The 26,340-nt window shown below is 38.5% G+C and overlaps 1 long non-coding RNA gene and 1 other non-coding gene across 2 annotated transcripts; one reads left to right on the top strand and one right to left on the bottom strand.

Annotated features, from left to right (window-relative positions):
* Positions 1-1,493: 1,493 nt before the first annotated feature.
* On the bottom strand, positions 1,494-5,743 carry LOC122093296. The gene is made up of 2 exons (XR_006144410.1): positions 3,994-5,743; positions 1,494-1,724 (listed from the first exon to the last, which is right to left on the bottom strand). It is a non-coding gene; the product is annotated as an uncharacterized LOC122093296 (long non-coding RNA).
* Positions 5,744-17,113: 11,370 nt separating this feature from the next.
* On the top strand, positions 17,114-17,219 carry LOC122094577. The gene has a single exon (XR_006144892.1). It is a non-coding gene; the product is annotated as a small nucleolar RNA R71 (small nucleolar RNA).
* Positions 17,220-26,340: the final 9,121 nt, after the last annotated feature.

Here is a 26,340-nt window from a genome sequence, read left to right as displayed (position 1 = left end):
CCTTGTATGGGAGCAATCCAAGCCCCAAACCAGGCCCAGTGAGACACCCCTCTCGCTTTGGGTTTTCTCATGTGCATAACTCTCCAATAAGCCGACCTTACACATGACTGATACCCCCTTTCATCCCGTCTTTTTTCCCCTTGTGGTGTATCCTCTCTCCGCATAATGCGTTGCTCTCCTCCAGCAACCTGCTCCTTGCCGCTGACACTCAGTGAGCCCTAACCCTTCCTGTGTTGTCTTCTCCGTCTCTAATGAGTTCCCCACCACCACTCCTTTTGTAGAAATGCAATCCTAAAACGATGTAGAAGATAATGGAAAAAACAAAACAAACAATGTACACGGATTTTACGAGGTTTGGCAAGGTTGCCTGCATCGCCAGTGAGATGAGATCTTGCTTCACTATCAATGGAGAATAGGGTTACAGCGTTCGTCCTCACACCTCTCAGTATTGCTTGCATTACAGAGAAAGAAACCTTCACTACAAATATATAGTGAAAAAAACTCTAATCCGAAAAGTACACAATTGCCCTCAAATAAAAAATTCGAGCAGGGGCAGTGCCCCCTACACCCCCTGCTATGCAGGGAAGCCTCCTGCCCCCCTTGCAACTTCCACGGCCTACTAACCGACTAGTGGGACCGCCGTCTTGCTTGTCGAGGTGCTGCATCAGCACTCCCTAGATTAAACTACAATGGAATACAAGACATCGTACACCAACAACCTTTTCCTCACTCACCCCTCTAGTAACACAAACCCAACTTCTCCAAATAACCCTCCATCTCAAAATACCAGCACCGACTCTACTACATATGAACAAATCCCTGAAACACTAAATGAGGTTGCACTTCTCCTAGATGATGAAATAGAAGAACGAATAGCCAACTCCTGGTCAACATCGTTGGTGGGGTTAGTCCTTGAAGGTAAACGTTATCGTAAATAAGCAGTTACTGAAGCCATAAATAATGCTTGGAACACTAAGGATGTGTTTGGTTTGCATTCTTGCAATGCATTCGGAATGCATTCCCAAAATCAAGAATGCATTCTCAACTTAGAATGAGAATGTTGTTTGGAACACCTTTAAGCTATAATGCATTCTTTATTTTAGAATGAGAATTGTGTTTGGTATAATATTTATATTCTCATTCTTAAAAATCCATTCTTCACCTATTTGGCCTATTATTATTATTCCTTTTTTAAATTCTTAACTCATTATTTTTTTTAAATTCCTTTTTACTTGCCACTTTTTCTCTACTCTTTAATTGTTCGACCTTACTCAATACCCTATGTGAAAATGGGATTTGATTCTTATAATTTAGCAATAGACAACAATTTTCAAGAGCTTTATATTTATCACGTAAGAAAACACATTTGAATTGAAAACCATATTATAATGTCAATGATTAAATGGATTTCCATCTCAACAAAGCCTATAATTTTTTTCTTTTAACATAGAAAACGAAATTCATTAAAAATTACAAGGAGGAGGGTCGGAAAGTTAGAAGTTGATTATAGATCCATTCATTTAGTAGCTAATTGATGCGCCGTTACCACTTGATCACTACATTGTTTCACCAGATTAAAAAATACAAAACATCTACTCAAATATTTCAAATCCAAAAAAAAAAAAAATCTCTCATGGCCAGGTACTTTGATCCTCCTTAAACAAATTCACCACCTCTGCATAGTTAGTCTAGACGACGACGCCTATGTCTCCTAACCGCTGTGCCTGCAACAAATTCGACAAATTATGTTTAAATTCATAATAAACAAAGTCCAGCTAGCTAAGAGGCTAAAGTTAAGATCATCACAGAATCATACAATAAATAAGAAGAATGAGAAAAACAGATAAGCTCGAGCAGAAGCACATGGATACATAAGAAAGTCATTGGTGTTGCAGGGGAATATGTTGAACCTGTCATGCATTGCCAGATCTTAGAACATAGACAGACAAGCACATATATTGGTATGAGTACCAGATGACCAGATCACTGACAATGAAATTGCTTGATGCTGGTGTAGTACTAAATTGTCAAGCTGGATTATTAAGTTGTGTTGCAAGTATGTTGTACACATTGCACAGCTAATAGATTCATTCATCATTCATCATTGTCACTCAGTCACACACCAGAAGCCACAGTAATGATTGAATTGGTCCCACTATTTGTGTTTGTAATTTGTATGTAGCTGGGGAAGAAAGAATATTTTCTGTAAGGGCCATATAATTAAGTTGTTTCTTTTCTGAATTAGAGGTTGTATGTATGTCACACAAGCTAACACATTAATGATAAAGAACTTTACAGAACGTGGGCAACTTCAGTTACTGATAAACAGGGCACCTAACTCAATTGGAGCCATTCATGCATTTCAATTGGAAATTCTCTAATAAGATCACTACAGAGACCAGAAACACTAACCGATAACTTGAAAGTGAACAAAGAGATCAAGGATTAAGACTACTAGTTTCACTCATCAGGATTACTATTGCTCATTACTGTTCCTGAGAAAGAAGCCTATCAAACAGAGTAGCTAACTGAATTGGAGCCATGCATTCAATTGGAAATGCTCTTATAAGATCATTACAAAGATCAGAAACACTAACTGATAGCTTGAAAGTGAACAAAGAGATAAAGGATTAAGACTACTAGTTTCACTCATCTGGATTACTATTGTCCATTACAGTTCCTGAGAAATAAGCATATCAAACAGGGCAGCTAACTCAATTGAAGTCATTCATGATAACAAACGCACAACCCGATTGGAATTAAGGCTGATTGAGCGATGTTGATGCTAAGTTGAACTCCATTTTCATCCACTAACCAAACTCTTGACCCACTTGACTCTAAGCAAAAAATTAGTCTTTGAGTCTAATTAGTTAAAACTATGCATATCCTAAACAAGAAGATCAGCAAGCCTCTCTTTCAATCAGAAACACTCTAAACCACATTGAAATGAGATTTGGATTCAGTGTTGACCACCCACAACTAGCAGCAATTGCAATGATGCCAACGAAGGGAGAAAATAAAAAATCAGAATAAATCAATCCTAAATCAAATATGTAAGAAGAACTTGGAAGTGATAAATTTCTACATAATGCATCAAAATCTCCCTCTTGCAATAAGTGTTCTTGGGATCACGCCAGATTCACATGAAGAGTTCATGGATCCATCTCAGATTATAAGGATCTGGAACTGATACCAAAAGCCCATAGACATTTTCTATTTCTCTAGAATTAATTTTTTTCGTAACATCAAAATTGCAAGAGGGAAAGGAGAAGATGATGAAAAATCTAATTATGAAATTCATTCACTTCTAGTAAATAAAGCTATTCGTTCAGACCCCGATCTCCACAAATCTCCATGGAGAAGAGAAGATCAGCTTACCATAATAACATCAGAGATAGAAAACCCACATCAAAATACCCATCCATTAAACGGCTCAATCATCTTCCGTACCTATTGATCTCCTACGATTTTGACGCTTCCAAGGCTGAAGAACTGAATCCTGATACTTCGAAGGCATAGCCATCACTCCTTTTCGCCTTTTGGCTTCGTAATTACTCCAACTGCCTCCTCCTGATTCATCTCCTCTTCCACTTCGACTTCTTCTTGTTCCCCAATTTCACTTATATCAAGGGGCTTTTGAGGCTTTGGTGCACAACAATGAAGCTCAACCACAACATCTCAACAAAATTCCTCTCACACAACAAGTTACATGCAACAAAGCTTAAAATAAAAGGGGGAAAAAAAAAAGGAAAAAACAAAGAGAACTGATGAAAAATCCCTGAGAACGAGAAGAAATCTCCATTTATTCAGAAAATGTTCATCCACTGCTAAAATCTCAGTGTACAACTACTTTAGAGACCATTTCAAGAAAATCTCCATTCGATCTCCAACTAAGAACTTGAGGTCATGATAAAATCTAAAACGGTAACCACAACAACAAATGGGAAAAGCAGATCAAATAAGTGAAGAAGAAGAAGAAGAAGAAGAAGATACCGTTAGGGTTTGATGAGAAGTCGACAGGAGAGGGTTGATCGCTGAAGCTCCGTCAGCTCACAAATTCTTCTCCATGAAGCTCCCTCAGACGCTCCCTAGGTCGAGGATGAAATGTCGAGGATGAAATCAAGTTCATCGCGGCCTTCCAGAACAAGTTTTATCCCCAATTTTTCAGAACGTAGAATGGACCAATATACCCGTTCTAAAACGAGTCTCGTTCTCCATTGCATTCCAGTTCTCATGAATGAGAATGCACACCAAATAGTACTTTTTTCATCGTAGAATGCATTCGAGGCCTAGAATGTGTTCCAAGAACACATACCAAACACATCCTAAGTTTCTTGTGGATGTTTCTCCCTGGAGCAGAATAAATTACTATTCTATTTCACCACAGAGCTGACCATGAGAATGTCTTGGAGGAGGAACCATTGTCGGTAGCGGGTAACCCTTTAGTGCTTGAAATGTGGAAGAATAATCAGGAATGGAGCTTCAGCCCGATGTCCTTCTGGGTTCAACTACACTCTGCTAGCCTCGAACTTCTTGAGCTTAATATTGGTGGCCTAACAGCCAAGGAACTGGGCTCTACAATATGTGTGAAGCTCATTCGAGGACACAGGCAGGAAAGTGTCAACATTATATCAGAGCCAGAGTTTCCATCGACATCCGACATCCGACATCCGACATCCGACATCCGAAATCCTCTCAGAGCTTCTATCCCTATCAAACGTCGTTCGGGACACCAATGTGATTTCCAGGTAAAATATGAATGACTACTGCTACTCAGTTTCATTTGTGGTTTACTTGGGCATGAGGATTCCAGATGCTCCTCAACTTTCTTGAATTCCAGTGTGGCTTCAACGGCACCGTCACCTGCTAGAAGATTTGGATACGAAATCAGAGCTACCCCTCCAGATAAAAGGCTTATTGCTAACGCCATTCACATGTGTATGGACGGAAGTCATTCCTCGATGCCCCATTGTCCCCTTTTACGAAACCGTCTCCTGCGATCACCCTCCGCCGGAGCTGTTGATGAAGCTCACTCTAGCCCCTCCACCTACTGCATAGAATCTCCAGACCCTCCGAACCTGGTCCCCACTTGCTAGATTTCATCCACCAGGTGTACCAACACCACGCCTACTCACAAATCCTCTGCCCTCCCACCACTCCTCATCCAGATAATTCCAGTACGCCCAATCATCCTTGGATCGTGAGCAGTCTTAACCCCCTCTCACCCTCACATTGTGCCCACACCAGATCATTCTGCTGCTCCAGTCTCCATCTGCCCTCCCTCCCTGCTCACATCCTCCAAAATCTGAGATGACCCAAGCCATCCTAACCTTGTTGCCCGCTCTTTCCAACTTTACCCTTGCGGGCTCTAGGGATCAACACATGGGCCTGGACTTTTCCTTTCAACCCCTACTACCTTAGAACATGGACTTAACCCACCTTTATCACTTCTACCTCCCTTAGCCCAGCCCACTTCTCTGATACCTGTTGTCGATGCTCAACGGATACCTCATAACCCATTTTATAACTTCTCCCTCAGCACTATTTCGTGCAACCCTACATCACCACGCCCTAACCCGCATCTGAACTCATCCTCTTCTCAGGACCCTGTCCCTCCTGTGGTGACCAAACCGGTTAGAATTCGCCCTCCCCCGAACCCATTTACTCATGCCTCTGAAGCAAGCAAACAAAAGAAGGCCAGGCAAGCTCGCCCTTATCCAACTCCCTCAATATCACAAGATGATCAATTGGCGCAGCATTTTTTACTGCAACACCCCATGGAGGCTGTGGATCAACCCCATGGGGAGCAATAAAGGCCATCAGTTGGAATTGTTAGTGTTAAGTTTGTCTCGAATTCTTGACCCGTTTTGAAGATTGACCCGATCCGACATATTTTGGTGGCGACCCGAATGGGATTTTTTCTGAGATCTGTGATGGAAGCAGAGGGCTTGGGCCGATAGGCCCAAGCCCGGAGCCCATCACTGATCTCGTATATAGTATGGGGGGTGCGGGGGCTACGCCCCCGCGGTATGGTTCGACCGGATCGACTGCGACCCGATGGGTCGAACCGCTATTTGGAATATATATATATAATGTACTGTTGCTTGTTGAGAGTCATTGTATTCTAGGGTTTTCACGAAGCTAGGGTTTCAGGGCGAGTTCTTCCTCGCCGCTGTTAGGGTGTAATCCTTCTTCTGCATAGTGAATCATCTTCTTCTTCGCCCGAGGACGTAGCACACCACCCTGGTGTGTGAACCTCGTTAAATCTCTGTGTCGTACGGATCTATTGTCTCTCTTTATTCGTGTTTCTTGGTGTTTGATCTGACAAACTGGGTATTAGAGGAGCCCTGATATTCCAGGCTCTAAAGTGTCTTTTCCATAAGGAGAGACCTGATATCCTTTTCCTCATGGAAACAAAGTGTGCCACTTCTAAACTCTCCAAAATTGGACGCAAGCTAAACCTTGGATCTTTCTTCGGCGTGGATGCCGTAAACTTATATGGAGGTCTAGGGCTTTTTTGGCATAATCAATTCCAGCTGAAGATCTTGTTTGTCGACAACAATATTATTGATGTTGAAGTCCTCACCCTTGATAACTCCAAATTTTACCTCACATGTGTCTATGGTGAGCCCAATCTATGGAATAAATTGAAGTCTATTGCCAGAAATTGGGTTGATGATTGGTTGTGCCTTGGTGACTTCAATTCCATCCTGTCATGGCATGAGAAAGCGGGTGGCAATCGGCAGGGGGACAAAGACATGCATGCCTTCAGAGAATTTATCCATAACTGCGCCCTCCTCGACCTCGGATCTAATAGCCCTGTTTTCACATGGAACAACAAAAGAACCAGATCAGCCAATATTAGAATCAGACTTGATAGGGCCTTTGTGAATTATGCCTGGCAGGCTTAATTTCTTAATGCAGCTATGTTTGTGCGGGCCACTGTTAGATCGGATCACTTCCTGATAGTGGTAGATAGTGATGGTTGTCTCACCCCGGGCCCTCGTCAGTTTCTTTCTGAGGCAATGTGGGTACGACATCCCGACTGTGCTGCGGCTGCCCATAATGCGTGGTCCATTAGAAGCGATGGCTCTTTCTCGTCCAAACTTCATGCAAAGCAGAAGAATTGTAGAATTGCTTTCAAAAAAATGGAATTGAGAGTTTTTCGGAAATTTACAAAATAATATCCAAGCTTTGAAGACAGAACTTGATTACCCGATGGGGTTGCCAGACTCTGCTTTTTGCCAAAAGAAAATGAACGACATATCATCCAAGCTGGCGGAAGAGCTCTTAAAGGAGGAAGACTTCTAGAAGCAAAAATCTAGAGTTCAATGGTTAAATGGTGGCAATAGAAACACAACCTTCTTTCATGCGACTACAATCCAGCGTAGAAGAGCCAACAAAATTTTGAAAATCAATAAGATTAATGGCTCGTGAACTTCCTCCCAATCTGAGGTGATAGATGAATTTATTTCCTTTTATCAACGTTCCTATTCCTCGGAAGGTACTGATCCGGATTCCCTTTGCCATATTCTAAACTGTATTACTCCTAAAGTTTCAGATGATATGAATTCTGAACTATATAGGCTGCCTACCCTGGAAGAATACAAACTTGCACTCTTTGCTATGAAACCCACGAAGACCCTGGGTTTCGACAGCCTTCCCCCAATTTTTTTCCAGTGATTTTGGGATCTTACTCATGTGGAATTGTTTGGATTTGTATCAGATTTTTTTCAGAGTAACACTCATCCTCCACATTTCAACAAGACCTTGGTGTGTCTCATTCCAAAGAAATCAAATCCAGAAGGGGTGGAGGACTACAAGCCTATCAGTCTTTGTGGTGTCGCTTCCAAGATTATCTGGAAGATTATGTGTACCAGATTACAGGGCTTCCTTCCCTCTATCATAGATACTTCTCAATTAGCCTTTGTCCAGGGAACAACAATATCAGACAACATTTACCTCGCTTATGAGATGTATCACTATATTAGCTAGAGGAGGAAAAAAGGAAAGAAAAGCTTTGTTGCTATGAAACTTGACGTCAAGAAAGCGTATAATCGCTTGGAATGGGACTTCATTGAGCAAGTGCTAATCAAGTTAGGCTTTCATGTGAATTGGGTACAAATGATTATGTCTAGTATCAGGTCAGTCAGCTTTAGCTTCCTCATAAATGGCTCAATCTGCGGCTCAATTACCCCGTCTAGAGGCATTCACCATGGTGATCCTCTTTCACCAGTGATCTCTATTTGTTCTCAAGCCCTCATTGCTATGCTTGATAGTGCTGCAAAGGCTAATCTCATTCGGGGTATAAGGATTCGCAATAGAGGAAATCCCATCTCCCACCTTCTATTCGCAGATGACTGCATTCTTTTCTCAGAATTGAAGCTTGAACAGATTCTAAACTTAAGGAATTGCAGGAGATTAATAAGAAAAAGTCCACTATTACATTCAGCCCCAACATGGCCTCCAAGTTCAGAAGATGGTTCTCTAGAATTCTTCATATAAAATTCCGTGAGGGTCCTCAGAAATACTTGGGCTTACCCCTAGAATTTGGAGCCTCCAAATCGCTATTCAAGGAAATTAGAGACAAGACTTATTCAAGGATGGAAGGACCGTCTTCTAAGTCACGCTGGAAAAGAAGTTATGCTAAGATCAGTGGCCTTTTCTTTGTCGATCTTTGCCTCCTTTCACTTCAAACTCCCGCAAACGCATCACAAATTTATGAGAAAGGCTGCTCTTAAATTCTTCTGGGGATAAGGGGAAAATGAGTAAAAAATCAGCTTGATTTCATGGGACAGGTTATGTCGCTCCAAATTTAGAGGAGGCCTGGGCTTTAAACGGTCTAGCCTTCAAAACTCTGCTTCACTTTCTAAGGTAGCCGCAAAACTGTGGGTAGAACCAGATTCTTGGTGGGGTCAACATCTAAAATTCATTTACTTCCCATGGTGCACATTCTTGAACGCTCGCCTTGGTCATCGACCATCATGGGCTTGGGGAAGTATTCTTTATGGAAGAGACATCTTATGAAAGGCCTGTTATGGCAGATAGGTGACGGAGCTGATGTTCATGTTTGGGATTCCCAGTGGATTCCCACCCTCACCAATTTCAGAATTCAGCATCTTCCCTTGTAGGATTGCCCCTTATCCTGGGTATTGGATATTATTGACGCTGATAATAGGTGTTGGAATCTATCCTTGATTCAAGAATGGTTTGCTCCATCAGATTACTATTGGGATTTAAAATGTAACCGCAAGCATACGGATCAGTGTAGCTACGAGTCGAACACAAGGAGAGCAGCCACTTTATTTTTTTACTTCTTTTAACAATGTGAAAGTGAACCGATTAATGGTTGTAATCTAATTCTAATTATTATCCTAAACATATGTATCTAAAATAACGTCCTAACTATTCGTCATCTAAGAATTTAAAGACGCAAGCCACGCAATTAAAATTAAATAAATAAATAACTGAAAATAAACAACCCACGCAATAAAAAAAATAATAAAATAAAATAAATGCTGAAATAAAAATAAAGTAAAAGAAAATGGATAAAGTTATAGAAAGACTCACAAGTAGGTTTCTCTACTTAGCTCGAGGGATGCATCATAATATGAGTTTCCCTACTTGACCAGAGAGTCACTCTTACAAGGGTTACTCTACTGGGCTTTAGGAAAATGAAGACAATTAAAATAAAAGAAATAAATTGATGGTTTTATGGCTAGGAGGGGCAAAGCCAACACATACACTAGCCATGAACCTTGGGGGAAAGGGATAGCAATAATGTAACGACTGAAATTAAAATCCTAAATTAAGAAAGAAATGGTAGTCAGAAGAGGGAATGAGAGGGGGAAGAGAAGACTACTGAAGAAGCCTACTTACTTGAACTTTCACCCTTGAATTGAAAACTTGATCGATTTGAGATACTACCAGGACTAAAAACCAGATCTAGAATAAACCAAATCTGAAAATTTCTAGTACTAGAGAAAACAAATCTAAAGAAAAAAAATAAAATTTGAAAGACATACTTCATAGCTTGTTCTTGTCACCTAGAACTAAGCCTAGAACTAGAACTTGAAAATTACAACTTCAATTGCTTAAACAATAAAAATAAAAAACAAAAGTGCTTGCATTAATTGAATAAAAGAACTTACAAAAGTGTTTAAAGTATAAACCTAGAACTAGAGCTAGAGAAAGAGAGAATTAGAGAAAGAGATAGAGCAACTAAAAAAAAAACCTTAGAAGAATAATGAAATACCTTCTCCCCTTGTATTAATTATATTATATAGAGAATGAGGGAGGGAAGCTAACGATTTTAGCTTCTTAAAAAAAAATATTTTTTTTTTATCTTGTTGATGAGGTGGAGGAGAGAGAAGAGAGAAAATGTGTGGAGAGAAATCTCCTATGATTTTTCTTTCCTTTTTTTTCCTATTTTTTCTCCCTTTTTCTATTTTTCTCTCTCTTCTTGTGCAAGAAACCCCCCTTGGCCGATTTTCCTTTGCGTACAACTATCTTGTCCGACCTCCTTTGAATGATGAGTAGGAGAGAGAAAACATTCTAAAAAAAACCTCAACAAAATGGCAGGTAAGAGGATCGAACTGGAGACCTCCTAATAAGCAAGAGATTTTGCACACCACAATTCACCAACTACGCTAGGTAATTATTGTTACCAAAAATGAATCTTCAATCACTTAAGGATGTGGTTCATCGATCCTTGTTGGCATTTGGAGTATTCCTTGTACCTCTGAGATAATTGCAAACTGGCTAGTTCTGTATCTCGGTCCAGTTCTGATCAATTATTCTTTTTCTGACCCGAAAAGAATAATCACTTGTACGGGTGACTAAACGAATGTGTACTTTTAATTGAACAAGTCCATCTTACTCAGAATTTCATCCTCTTCGTATCCATGGAAAGAAATAGGACCTCTTTCTGTGTAAAATTGGAGATATAGCGTCCGATATTCCTTAAGGCCTTGAAAATATAAAACCTGCAAAAAGAGAGTAAAACCCATGGTAGCTCCATTCTAAATATATAAAATGCATGTTTTACTACCCTAGATTTCACACATAAATGTGCTCATTAGAATTCCCACACACTTAGAGTTTGCTAGTCCTCGAGCAAAACAAAAATAAAAATAATAAAAACAAAAAACCTAACTCACTTTCGTCGGAATCACGATTGCACTTAGCATGTGCAACAAACCTTTAAACCCCTAGGTCACCCCTAGTGGATGAGTTCTATCTCATGGGTGTTTGCAGTGAATATACACCCAAAATTCAGAATAAACAAATTCCAACCTTAGCTAAAGGTAAGGGCCATATCGACCCGGAGGAAAGATAATTTCTCTTACAAGGGACCCCCACACTTGAACTTTTATTATCCTTTCTCAATTCCAGGCACTAGCATATTTCCTAATTTGAAACTCCCCTTGTCTCTTCCAAAACATTTTTATCTTAAGGCAAAACCACTTGTGAAGAAATAGGGAACCAATGACTAAGGTGTTAGAGTATTTTTGACCAAACATGTTACCTAGCATTAATGACATTTGCACTTTTTTTTTTCATTTTTTGCTCAATAAACTCTATTCTACTCCACTAATTTTGGCCTGAATAACATGGTGGAGTAAACACCAGACACCCAAGTTACTATGTAGCTTCGCTTTTTGCATATGCCCATAAAGACAGTGATGCTAGAGTTCTTTCAGAAGTTTCCTCCCTAGGAATTTCGATCAAAACACCATGCTTCCTGAGGCGCAATGCCCTGTCTAGTTCCAAGGGAATAAACTTTTATTCTTCTTTATACTACATTTCACATTTCATTTAAAATTGTGCATTTGTCAACCCAAATCAAAAGTACAAGAAATCCATAGACTTATATATGATCCATCACCATAAAACAAGGGTCTCTTATTTTTCAAAAGAAAGTCTCATCTCAAGACACAGGTTTGTTTCTTTCTTCTCAACAGGGTTTTTATACGTTCAAAATGGGTATCTTAATGAAAAATTTTATTTTCATACATCAAGCAACCGAATGGTATGATCATTAGCCAGAAGCCAAAGTAGGACTTCATCCTTAACAAGCTCAAAAAAAAAAAAAAAAAAAAAAAGAAAAACAAACAAAACAAAGTAGAAAAAACACAAACTGATTTTCCTCCCCCACACTTAAGTTATGCAATGTCCTCAATGCATGGAAAGAATTAAAAGCGAAGACAATGCAAGGGGGTCATATCTGATTAAAAGTTAGTCATCAATGTAAAGAGGTTCATGGAGATCCATGACCTCTTCACTACCAGTATTATGAAACTCGAGGAACGATTTCAAACGCTGACCATTAACCTTCGAAATTACACTTGTTCCTGGATTCAAAATCTCCACAACTCCATAGGGATATACATTATGGACAATAAATGGGCCATTCCATCGGGATCTAAGCTTACCATGGAAAAGATGCAATCGAGAGTTGTACAATAAGACCTTATCACCAATTACAAAAGATTTACGCAGAATGTGCTTATCATGGAAATATTTAGTCTTTTTCTTGTAAATCCTAGAACTTTCATAGGATTCATTCCTAAGTTCCTCCAACTCAGATAGTTGGAGCCTACGATGAATTTTCGCATCAGACAAATCAAAGTTGAGCTTCTTGATGGCCTAAAAGGCCTTATGCTCCAACTCAACTAATAAGTGACAGGATTTCCCATACACCAAACGGTAGAGAGACTGGCCAAGATTGGTCTTGAATGCAGTCCGATGGGCCCACAAGGCATCAATGAACCTAAGGTACCAATCTTTACAGTTGAGATTAACAGTTTTCTCTAAGATTTGTTTGATCTTCCTATTAGACACCTCCACTTGGCTACTAGTTTGGGGGTGATAAGGAGTAGATAACTTATGGGTGATCCCATACTTTTTCATTAAGGCCTCAAAAGGTCGATTACAAAAATGAGTACCCCTATCACTAATTAATGTACATGGTGCACCAAAGCGAAAAAAAATATTCTCTTTGAGAAACTGGACCACCACTTTGTGGTCATTAGATTTACAAGGTATGACCTCTATCCATTTAGAAACATAATCAACGGTCAAAAGTATGTACAAATTCCCAAAGGAATTAGGGAATGGTCCTATAAAATCGATGCCCCATACATTAAAGATCTCAACTACTAAAATGGGGTTGAGGGGCATCATGTTCCTCTTATTGATATGGCCAAAAGACTAGCAAACGGGACAAGCCTTGCAAAAATTAAAAGCATCTCTAAAAAGAGTTGGCCAATAAAATCCGCATTGGAGAACCTTTGTCTCAGTCTTCTTAGGTTCAAAGTGTCCACCACATACATGATCATGACAAAAATAGAGAATGAAATGTTGCTCATGATCAGGAACACATCGTCGGATAATCTAATTCGGACATATCTTAAACAAATAAGGATCATCCCAGAAAAAGTGCTTAACTTGGGAATGAAACCTATACTTATCTTGGGTGGATCAGTGATCCGGAGTCACACTTGAAACTAAGAAGTTGACAATGTCAACAAATTTCACTGGACATTGCAAATAATTGTTCATCCGAAAAGTTCTCGTTGACTGGAGAATCGACAGTCAAGGAATTTGGAAGCTGAGATAAATAGTCTGCAACTAGGTTTTCAACTCCTTTCTTATCCCTAATTTTTAAATCAAACTCTTGCAAAAGTAAAACCCACCTAATGAGACGGGCTTTGGCATCCTTCTTCTGAACCAGGTATCTAAGAGCAGAATGATCAATATACACCACCACATGTGAACCAACTAAGTAAGACCGAAAATTTTCTAATACAAACACAACACCTAAAAATTCATTTTCAGTGATTGTATAATTGAGTTGTGCATCATTTAAGGTCCTACTAGCATAGTAAATGACAGTGGGCAACTTATTAATCCTTTGACCCAAAACTACTCTTATGAAAAAATCTGAAGCATCACACATTAGTTCAAAAGGTTCAGTCTAAATAGGTGGTTGAACAATTGGTGTATTGGTCAACTCCTTCTTTACTTGCTTGAAAGATTCTAAGCACTCTTTAGAAAACTCAAAAGTTTGATCTTTGGCAAGAGGTTGGGCTAACTGACTAAAGTTCTTAATAAACCTTCTGTAGAAGCCTGCATGCCCTAGAAAAGATCCTACATCCTTAACAGATTGAGGAGGTGGTAAATTATCAATTAAATCCACTTTGGCTCTATCTACTTTAATTTCCTCCTCGGATATTACATGGCCTAAAACAATACCAGATTTAACCATGAAATGACATTTCTCCCAATTCAAAAACAAATTCTTAGATATACACCTTTTTAAAACTAGAGAAAGATGATGAAGACATTCAGAATAGGAATTTCCAATAATTGAAAAGTCATCAATAAATACTTCTAAGAATTTTTTGACAAAGTCAGAAAAAATCCTCATCATGCATCGTTGGAAAGTAGCAGGGGCATTGCAAAGCCCAAAGGGCATACGCCTATAAGCAAATATTCCATATGGGCATGTAAAAGTGGTCTTATGTTGGTCCTCTAAAGCAATTGGGATCTGGTTATAGACGGAATATCCATCAAGAAAGTAATAGTATTCATATCCAGCAAACCTCTCTAACATCTGGTCAATGAATGGCAATGGAAAGTGGTCATTCCAGGTTGCCACATTAAGTTTTCTGTAGTCTATGCACACTCTCCACCCTAATTGGACATGGGTTGGAATTAGTTCATTATTGGCATTGGAAACTACAGTCACACCAGACTTCTTAGGCACTACGTGAACTGGGCTTACCCATTGGCTGTCAGAAATAGGATAAATTATTTCATGATCCAAGCACTTTAGGACCTCTTTCTTAATGGTTTCCATCATCACTGGGTTAGCTCTTCTTTGGGGTTCCATGGATGGTTTGGAATCCTCCATAAGATGTATATGATGTTGTACAATAGAAAGACTTATACCCTTGATATCAGCCATGGTCCAACCTAGGGCTTCCTTATTATCTTTTAACACTTTAAGTAACTCCTCTTCCTGGCTAGAAGTCAAGTTTGAAGAAATTATTATAGGAAGAGTCTGGTCAGGCCCTAGGAAAGCATACCTCAAATTAGATGACAACTCCTTAAAATCTAGCTTAGGGGGCTCAACTATGGAAGGTTTGGGAATAGAATTGGAAAGGAGTCCTAAGGGCTCCACAGGTGTGTGAAGACTCAAGACTTTAGAAAAGAAATTTTCACTATCATCATCCAACTCATCCATACACTCTTAGAATTCTGAATCAAAATTAATATAAAAGTTGGTAGTTAAATCATCAGAAAAATCCAGAAAATCCTCAAGTATATTGATTTCTTCTTCCATATATGGTTGCTTACCTATCCTAAATATGTTAAACTCAACAGTTTGGTTGCCAAAAGATAACCTTAGGAAACCATTCCGATAATTGATTAATTTATTACTGGTAGCCAAGAATGGTCTTCCTGGAATTATTGGGATCTCATCTTTGGTTGAGAAGGGCTTGGTATCTAACACAATGAAATTAACAGGGAAAATAAATTCCTCCACCTTTAATAAGACATCCTCAACCATCCCTTTAGGAATCTTAATAGACCTATCTGCCAATTGAATAGTAGTTCCAGTGGTTTTCAATTCTCCCAATCCTAGTTGCTTGTACACATAAGGTAAAAGATTTACACTTGCGCCAAGGTCAAGTAAGGCATGCTCAATGTAGGTGTTGCCTATAACACAAGCTATGGTAGGGCTCCGTGGATCCTTATGCTTGATTGCTATAGGCTGAGTAATTATGAAACTAATGTTACCTGCCAAGAACGTCTTTTGGGCACACTAGTGATACGTTTATAAGTACACAAATCTTTCAGTACCTTTGCATAGGCGGGGATCTGGGATATGGCATCCAAAAGAGGGATGTTAACTTCTACCTTTTTGAAGACTTTTAAAATTGTCTATGGAAGCAGTCTTCCTTTTGTTTACCAAGCGATTAGGAAATATGACAAGATGAACATAAGGACTGTTAGGGATTTTCCCCTGTTCAGAAGAATCATTTTTGGTTTCATCAACTAAATCATCTTTAGTTTCAGAAAAATCTTTAAGCTCATCAGACGAGAAACAAGAAGCACACTTGTGTCCTCAACTGAAGGAGAGTTAACAGGAGTAATAGATGAGAAAGATTTAGGAACGCTCTATTGGTACTCTCTACCACTCTTAAGGGCATAAACAACATTACATTGGTTAGAGGGCCCTTGTTGGGTCTGACCTTGTACTATATTTAGTGGTGCATTAGTTGGTCCTTGTGAACTAACAGACATTGCTCTGGTTGACTGGGTAAAATTTCCTTCTCCCTCTCACGCATAATTGAGACAACTTGGGTAAGTTCTTTCATAAGATTTTGATGATTTGTCATGAGGAGGGCCATATTTTTTTTCAAATCACTTATTCTACTTGCCTCTCCAATGTTGGTAAATCCAGGGGGTTGCTGATAAGATGATAGGAGAGGGGCCCTAGGAAAACTAGCCTGAGGTCCTACATTTGACCTAAGAGAAATATTTTGAGAAAAAGATTGTTGTGCAAAGGGAGGCCTTTGGGGTCCAGGTTGACATTGATTATGAAAATTGGAAGGCCCTGCTTGGTTGTTCTGATTCCAGGAGAAATTTGGGTGATTTCTCCATCGTGGATTATAGGTGTTACTATATGGATTATTCTGGTATAAGGCATAAGGAATTAACACTATCATTAGAAATACCTCCAGAGGTGTTGGGGCATTCTTCTATGACATGTCCAGGGGATTGGCACCAAGCACAGATCTTAACCAAATTAATTGATGATGGCTCTCTATGAACAATAGCCTCAATCCTCTTGATTAGGCTATCTAAATGGGCTTCTTTGGTTACTATCCCACCCATAAAATATCCTTTCCCTCCTATGGTTCTTTTACTCTTTTGGGTTGATTTCTACTCATGGGTTTTGTCAGCTAAGTTAAGTAAGAATTCTCATACATTTCCTTCATCTGTAAAGGATGTGAATCCCTCAGGGCACATATACTCTATCATTTGTTTAGTTGGGTAATCAATATCCTCATAAATTATTTGACATAAATGCCATAGGTCTAGGCCATGGTGAGGGCATTCTTGGAGTAGATCCTTGAATCTCTCTATAAGTTTAGAAAATGACTTACTAGGCTTTGCCTAAACTGAAGGATATCACTTCTAAGCTTATTGATCTTGTGAGTTGGGAAAAACTTCTTAAGGAAGACAATTGTGAATTGTTCCCATGAGGTTATGGAATTTGTGGGTAACCCATACAACCACTTCTTAGTTGAGTCTTTCAATGCAAAAGTGATAAACCTAAGCTTAACAGTATCATCAGAAAGCTGTTGGATCTTAATTAGAACACATACCTCTTCAAATTCCCTTAGAAATACGTACGCATCCTTAGAGGTCAACCCATAGAAGTGCGGTAACATAGTGATATATTGAGATTTCAGTTCAAAATTATTGCCCTGGGCTTGTGGTAGAACTATGCAGGAAGGTTGGGCTGTTCTAGCAGGGTAGAACATATCTTTCAGAGATTTAGGTGAAGGGTTTTGTTGTTGGTCTCCTATATTAAAGGTTTTAAAGAGATCAAACGTATAGGGTCATTACTTGTTGGATCTCGTCTTTCTAACTGATTCCTAGTATTACGTACCCACCTAACACTCATGCAACAGAAAACTACCCACAACTAGAGTAAGACAAGCACAAAAGAATGGATAGCAAAACTTTTTTTTTTATGATTTTTGGGAGCTTACCGACAGGGATTCGGGGTTGCTCAGGTCAATTCCTGAGGTACTGCTACAGAGCGAAATCTGTCTTTATCATACTGTGAGGCATGACGACCTCCACTGATACAACTATTATTGCAAGTTAATCTTCTCATGAATTCAATAAAAGAAAAGGAAAAACAAAACAAAGCAAATAAAACACTCCGATTTACCAAAAGAAAGTAAAAAATAACATGGAACTGTCTCCCCTAGCAACGGTGTTAAAAATTTATTAGGATTTAAAATGTAATAACAAGCGTACAAATCAGTGTAGCTATGGGTCAAACACAGGGAGAACAACCACTTTATTTTTTTACTTTTTTTAATAATGCGAAAGTGAACCGATTAATGGTTGTGATCTAATTCTAATTACCATCCTAAACATATGTATCTAAAATAACGTCCTAATCATTCGTCGTCTAAGAATTTAAAGGCGCAAACCACGCAATTAAAATTAAATAAATAAATAACTAAAAATAAATAACCCACATAATAAAAAAAATAATAAAAGAAAATAAATGCTGAAATAAAAATAAAGTAAAAGAAATGGGATAAAGTTAGAGAGAGACTCACAAGTAGGTTTCTCTACTTAGCCCGAGGGATGCATCATAATATGAGTTTCCCTACTTGACCAGAGAGTCACTCTTACAAGGGTTACTCTACTTGGCTTTAGGAAAAGGGAGACAATTAAAATAAAAGAAATAAATTGATGGTTCTATGGCTAGGAGTGGCAAAGCTAATACATACACTAGCCATGAACCTTGGGGGAAAGGGATAGCAATAATGTAACGACTAAAATTAAAATCCTAAATTAAGAAAGAAAGGCTAGTCAGCAGAGGGAATGAGAGGGGGGAGAGAAGACTACTGAAGGAGCCTACTTACTTGAACTTTAACCCTTGAACTGAAAAATTGATCGATTTGAGACACTACTAATACTAAAACCAGATCTAGAATAAACCAAATCTGAAATTTCTAGTACTAGAGAAAATAAATCTGAAGAAAAAAATAGAATTTGAAAGACATGCTTCATAGCTTGTTCTTGTCACCTAGAACTAAGCCTAGAACTAGAACTTGAAAATTAGGAAAAAAATCATCTGCAATTCCGATCTCATACAATTCTGTGAAATACCACCTTCAGGGGGTGACACGTGTATTGATAATACACGTTTCACCCCCTGAAGGTGGTATTTCACGGAATTGTACGAGATCGGAATTGCACACGATTTCAACTCTGAAAATTACAACTTCAATTGCTTAAACAATAAAAATAAAAGACTGAATAAAAAACAAAAATGCTTGCATTAATTGAATAAAAGAACTTACAAAAGTGTTTAAAACATAAACCTAGAACTAGAGCTAGAGAAAGAGAAAGAGCAACTAAAAAAAAAAAAACCTTAGAAGAATAAAGAAGTACCTCCTCCCCTTGTGTTAATTCTATTATATAGAGAATGAGGGAGGAAGCTAACGATTTTAGCTTCCTAAAAAAAAGATTTTAGAGGAAGCTAACGATTTTAGCTTCTTAAAAAAAAGATTTTTTTTATCTTGTTGATGAGGTGAAGGAGAGAGAAAAGAGAAAACGTGTGGAGAGAGATCTCCAACGATTTTTCTTACCTTTTTTTTTCTTATTTTTTCTCCCTTTTCTATTTTTCTCTTTCTTCTTGTGCAAGAAAACCCCTTGGCCGATTTTCTTTGCTTGGATTTGGATAATATTCTATTTTAATGAAAAATTCCATCCATGCCCTTGTCTTTTCTTTTCTTTTTTTCTTCTTTCCTATTTTTTCTCTTTATTTTCTCTCTCTCTTCTTCAAACTTGCGTACAACTATCTTGGCCGACCTCCTTTGAGTGATGAGTAGGAGAGAGAAAATATTCTAAAAAAAACCTTAATAAAACTTATGTACAACTATCTTGCCCTATCTCCTTTGAGTGATGAATAGGAGAGAGAAAATATTCTAAAAAAAAACCTCAACAAAATGGCAGGTAAGAGATTCAAATTGGAGACCTCCTAATAAATAAGGGATTTTACACACCACAACTCACCAACTACACTAGGTAGTTGTTACCAAAAACGAATCTTCAATCACTTAAGGATGTGGTCCATTAATTCTTGTTGGCATTTGGAGTATTCCTTGTACCTCTGAGACAATTGTAAACTAGTTGGTTCTGCATCTCGGCTCAGTTCTGATATATTATTCTTTTTCTGGCCCGAAAAGAGCGTCCGATAGTCCTTAAGGCCTTGAAAATATAAAACCTACAAAAAGAAAGTAAAACCTAAGGTAGCTCCATTCTAAATATGTAAAATGTATATTTTACTACCCTAAATTTCACACATAAATGTGCTCATTAATTACATTGGGAATTATGCCAAATAAGGACGGAAAATGTGGGGAGCATCCAAACAGGAATTTTTTTCTGTTAAGTCGACCAATCATTTGCTCACTGATCTTCAAGAGGCCAGGGAAGCCTCCAAAGCTTCTTCTTCCACTCACTCCAGCAGACGAAATATCCCAGATCAAGTTTGGAAGCTTATCTGGAAATGTCAAACGATGCCCAAGATCAAATCATTTCTATAGATACTGTGTGCTAATGGCATGGCTTCAGCGGAAAATCTTCAAACTCGCAAAGTAAACATTGATCCTTCCTGCCTGTGATGCGGGGGTACCTTGGAATCCACTGACCATATTTTCCTCCACTGCCCTTTCACAAGGGCAATCTAGTTTGGATCATCCCTCTCATATCGGACGCCCGAGGACGATTCTTTCACCATACCTACTTGGATCCAACAATGGTCTCTTCAACCTGCCATTGGAAAATGCCATGCAAGGCAATGCTTTAGCCCGTTGCATCTTTTTATGCTGGGCCATTTGGCGTGATAGAAATGAAACTCATCTTCAATCAAAATCTGTGGTCGGTCCAAGATGTAATTAATATGGGTGAAGCTTATTACCAGGAATTTAGTCAAGCCCAGCAGCCAAAGTCAAAATATGCTCAGTCCTCCTTGACAAATGCTCCTACTCAGCATCAATATATGTTAAATCAAACACAAAGAAATACAAAAAATAAAGAGATAATAGATTCGCATGACACAGAGATTTAACGAGGTTCACACACCAGGGTGGTGTGCTACATCCTTGAGCAAAGAAGAAGATGTTTCATTATGCAGAAGAGATATTATACCTAAGCAGCGGCAAGAAAGCTCGCCCTAAACCCTAACTAAAAAAAAAAAAACCCCCAAAATGCAATGACTTTCTTAACAAGCAACAATACATTATATATAATCCAAATCGCGGGTCAACCCATCGGGTTGCGGTCGATCCGATCAAACCATACCCCCCATACAAGATTAGTGATGGGCTCCGAGCTTGGGCCTATCGACCCAACCCCTCTGCTTCCATCACAGACCTTAGAAAACTTTCCATTCGGATCGCCACCAAAATATGTCAGATCGGATCACTCTTCAAAATGGGTCAAGAATTCGAGACAAACTTAACAGTATAGATGGTTGCCCCCCATACAAGGCTTTGTCAAACTTAACTCTGATGCTTCCTTTGATGCAAAAACACACAAAGGAGGTTTGGGTTTCGTCATTCGTTCTCACACAGGAGATATTATAGCTGTAGTTTCGGAGCCAGTGCTCCTTCCATCTATAATAGCAAGAGAAGCAGAGGTTATTTGTGCTAGGGCGGTTTCGTTTCGGCCACCGATGCTTTATGGTTGAATCGGACAATCAAGATGTGATCAAGCTTCTCAATGATTCACATTGCACTGCCTCTCTTCAGATTGCCCCTGTTATTGCAGACATTAATTCATTCTGCGCAAGGCCTATCTTATGTTCATTCCATCACATCCCAAGGGCTTGTACCGACACCCTTGCTAGCAAAAGGCTTGTCCTCTGGGTACATGACAGTATGGCCTCCATCCACTCCTTGGCTCAGTCAGCTATGTCAAATTGAAGCGTCGGTTTGTATCCTTCCCCTGATTGAATAAACTTCCCCACTACCCCAAAAAAAAAAAAAGTATAGGAGCAGTCCAAAATGTCATTCCCTGTGAGGGATATTGGTGGGGTGTCAATGAAGACTATTGCCAAGCTCTACACCATTCTAGTTGAAAAAAATAAAATTTCTTTGGGATTGGGAGAAATATAATTAAAAGCTTTCCTACTTCCTGTGTGCCAAATCTCTCAAGAGAGAATAACTTTAAATTGGACAAGCTTTTTACAGTCTCTCTTACAGAAACCGAGAACTTCAGAAGACGACTTAACCCACTCTTCAAAGGTAAGGTAGATGGAAGTTACAACTGGATCGTGACTTATTCTACTCTTCAAAGGTAAGGTAGGGAGTGGTGAAAGTTACATTCATACAGTCAAAGGTAAGGTAGGGAGTGGTGAAAGTCATATCCAGACAGTCTCATCTTTTAGCCATCGATGATGGAAAATTTTGTCTTTGATTTCTATTTATTTTTTTTTTTTTAAACAGTCAACCTTCCACATAGAGGATGACTTGAATAAGAGGATAATATCCCTCATTATGACCTTTTTTTCTTTTTATTCTTCCCATGTGGGCGTGATGACCAAAGTAGAGAGATGATGTGAATTATTGTATTCCTGCTTCCACACAGGACCATGACTTGAGTAAGAGGTCAATGTCTCTCATTGTAAAATTCGGATCTTTCCTATGCTTCCCATCTGGGTATGATGACCAGAGTAAAGAGATGTGAATTATTGAGGTTGGTACCTTTTTTTTTTTTTTATAATAAAATAAAAATAAAATTAAGGATCATAATTAAATACATCAATTCAATATTATTCATAATCCCTTCCACTTGTAACTAGCATACAAGTTATGGAAAATATATAGTTCATGACTGGATGCCTTTTCTGCCTCTTTGTAGTCCGTCCTTTATATATGATGTTGTATTGTCTTTTCAAATTGTTTGGTTTGATTTTATTTTTTTGGAAGAAGTTTGGTTTGAGTTTAATACCTTATTTCTTAAAAATAGAAATCAAATGAGATAACAATTTTAAAACAACTAAACAGTTGTTTTAGAAGCTAAATTTTCTAGTAATATTACACATACTAATTTGATTGGAATGTCATAAGTATTCTTACTTTTTTCCTTACACTGGTGGCGATTCTTGTGGAAACTCCACATTCATCCCAAATTTAAGTTTTTCTTTTGGAAACTTATGCATGATGGTCTTCCGACTAAGGATGTGCTTGCACAGTGGTTATCTATGGACACATCTTGTGTCTTGTGCAAGAATCATCATGAAACCACATGGCACCTCTTTCTTTCTTGCAAATCACCAAGGGTTTCAATACCGCCTCTCTCTCTGCATCTTCTTTTCAGACTTTAATTATGTATTTCTTTAATACCTTGGCTTTTGAAGGGAAGGATCTTCTTTTATACTTTTATTATATTCTGCTATTTTATTTGGTTTTATAGAAATAAGATCATTTTTTCTGCTAGCAAACTTAATCCATATTTAATCATCAAACATGCATCTTGGTGGGTCCATCAATATACCCAACCGAATCACTACATTGAGTCGGTAGTTGATCCTCACTCAGGCCCTTTGAGATGGACCCCCCCATCCCTGATCACCCCATAATGGTTTGTGCTATTGTAGCGACTCCCAAACTAACAGGTTGGTAGTCTATTTTATTTCCGATGGTAAGTGTCCATTAATGATGATTGATTACATAATGACATCAGACACTTATGAATGATGTGTGGGGACGTTACTATTAAGGCTCAAAGACGCGTTACAATTAAAATGGGAAGTAACAGAAGTTTGGAGCAATTCCAGTTTTTTGAACAAACTAACTTTGACCTATCATCCACCGCTTGGCCTTTGAGTGTGGCCCTTTTGTTCTTAGATGTATACAAGCACCAGCAGCACTTAATTTTTTGTTTTAGACCTACCTCGGCTATGGTTCTTTTGCTGGCCAAGTTAGCATCTCAAACAATGGAAACTAAAGATAGGTTGTATATAAACAATTGGGACTGCTGTACTTTTAATTCTTAGTCTTAATATATATGCTTTTCTTTTGCCAAAGAAAAAAAAAAGCTAAACAGTTGTTTCAATTTTTAAAATTAATTTCACTCTTACTTTTTAATGAGAACTTGATTAATTGGATGAAAAAAATCAAGAGTTTTATGTTAAAAATAAAACAAACACCACCCTTCTTCTCCCGATGGTCTCACCACTACCACCACCTCACCATTGCCACCACCATACCCTCATCACCACTACCTGCCGCCGCCACAATCTCCTTGCCACAACCACCATTACCCCTTTCCTAGCCCTGCCTCTGCCTCATCCTTGACTCCACCCATGCCACCACCACCCTCACTCAAAGGAATATTGAGGATCTATTCTAAAAAATTGAACAATCAAATAAATCTCTTATTATATTAATATTTCAAATTTATGCAACAAAACAAATTCAATTTCTCAACCAAAAATCTATTTGTGAATAATCCAAAATTGAAATGGAAATCATGCTAAATCTGGCCTGAGTCTCAAAAGATTTTTTAAAGATTTTTGGAAACACTTTTTCCTAAACCAAGTTGGTATGTGCGGGTGTTGAGGTTCCAAAACTCAGAACCGATCTTTGGATCACTTAAAGGCCGATATTGATCCAGATTGGCTTTGATTAGACCACATCAGACAAATTGATCCGTACTTTTAGTGCAATAAATTAATTTTTTATTATTTTTATTTGACCTTTGGTCTGTACACGTGTAGTTCAAAATTAAGAATCGACCAAGGCGGATACTGACCTGTTCCAATCTATATTGGACAATCCAATCCGAGTTTAATACCATAGTGGGTATTATCTTAACCCAAGTGAAAAGCGGCTCATGTATTGGGATACTTTCCAATTTCCATTCCTATTACATGTGGATGTTCACCACAAAAATGAGAACCTGAAATCAAATTGTTCATGCAATGGCAATTGGATCAAACATGGATATTTGCAATTATTAATTCGATTGTAAGAAATGTTTTTTACTCAATAGACTTGATAATCAAGCTGTCCATGCAGTGGCAATTGGTTCTTTAGCTTTGGAAATCTTTTGGTCTATGAGTTTAGAGTAATGTTGCCATATTAGAATCAATCAGGGTAAGGGTCAGGAACAGGGCTGAGGTGATCCAAGGTCAGCCCACTCTGAATGGTAAAACAACGTGGTGTCAATCAAGGCCGCGACAGCCAAGCCTTTTCTTGTCCAATCAGGTTCAATCAAGGCGGGCAGACTGGACTGAGTCTGACAAGATTGGTGGGGCCAAGGTTAGATTTTTAGGCCCTATGTCATATAACTAGGATAGGCCCAGGCAAAAATGTTGAGTTGGGTTTTAAAAAACTTGCTGCAGCCGACAGTATTAGGTCTCATATGGCTTTTCTCTTTTGACGGCCTAACATTTTTTTCTTTCCTCACCAAAGGCTTGTGGTTTTGTTAAACTTAGGGGTGTCAATTCGTGGCCCGACCTGATTAAATTGATCGGGACTGATTGTTTATAGATCGGCCCGGTTTAGATCGTTTATTAAACATGTCGAGCTTAAACCTGGCCTGTTTATAAATGATCGGTCTCGATTTTACTACTTGGACCGTTGGGCACCCGATCGAGATCGATCGAATAATACTCGATCGAAATTAGCCTAATGTGCACCGACTTTGCCCGACCCTTTAATGATTGTAGAATACCTATTTTACCCCCAAAATTAAAGAATAGAAACTAAAAAGTAAAGACATATTCACATTTTAAATAATGGTTATATTTGGTATCATTTATTGGTTTATTGACATTTTTTTGGACTTGTATGAGTGGGCCGGAATATAAAAGCACATTTTAAAGAGGGCCCGTTTAAAAACCGGTTAAAACCAGTTTAACATTAAACATGTCCGTAGTCCGGTTAAGGCCTGACTAAAGCCCGATTATAGCCCGAGATCGACCGACCGAATATAAAATGTATCATGCCCTTAATAACTAAGCCCGATTAGTTAAATCGACGGACACGGTGTAGTCTTTGAAAGTCTTCAAGCCCGATTAAACCCAATCAAAATCGGACCGGCCCGATCGATTGACACCCCTAGTTAAACCTTTCCTCCACAAAGTTGATGACTCTTTTTTTTTTTTTTTTTTATCGTAAGATGATGACTTGACTAGGAAGATACATGCCGCTTATTTTAACATTTTCTCCTTTCCTTTTCTGCCTTCAGTCCTCGTTTGTTTCTTTATTGTCGTATGTAAATCTGTTGGTCCGTTTACATTACATCTAGATACAGTTGGATGTAAAAATGCTCAACACGAAAGTAGTTGAGTCTTTTTACACCTAGTAATGTCTGTGACTTAAGGAACACTAGATGAGTTCTTTCTCAAAGTCTAGAGAACTATGGAATAAAATACAATCTATAGAGTTATAGAATAAAATTCGATTACTTTATCTTACGCATGATGGATAGTGCATTCGCAACATTATTTATTCATTACGCATGATGGATAATGTTGCTTTCGCAACATCATTTATTCAT

Source organism: Macadamia integrifolia, chromosome 11 (assembly GCF_013358625.1).
Source record: "Macadamia integrifolia cultivar HAES 741 chromosome 11, SCU_Mint_v3, whole genome shotgun sequence".
Classification (NCBI taxonomy): domain Eukaryota; kingdom Viridiplantae; phylum Streptophyta; class Magnoliopsida; order Proteales; family Proteaceae; genus Macadamia; species Macadamia integrifolia.
Note: the sequence above shows the minus strand (reverse complement) of the source record. Positions and strands in the feature narration are given on the sequence as shown.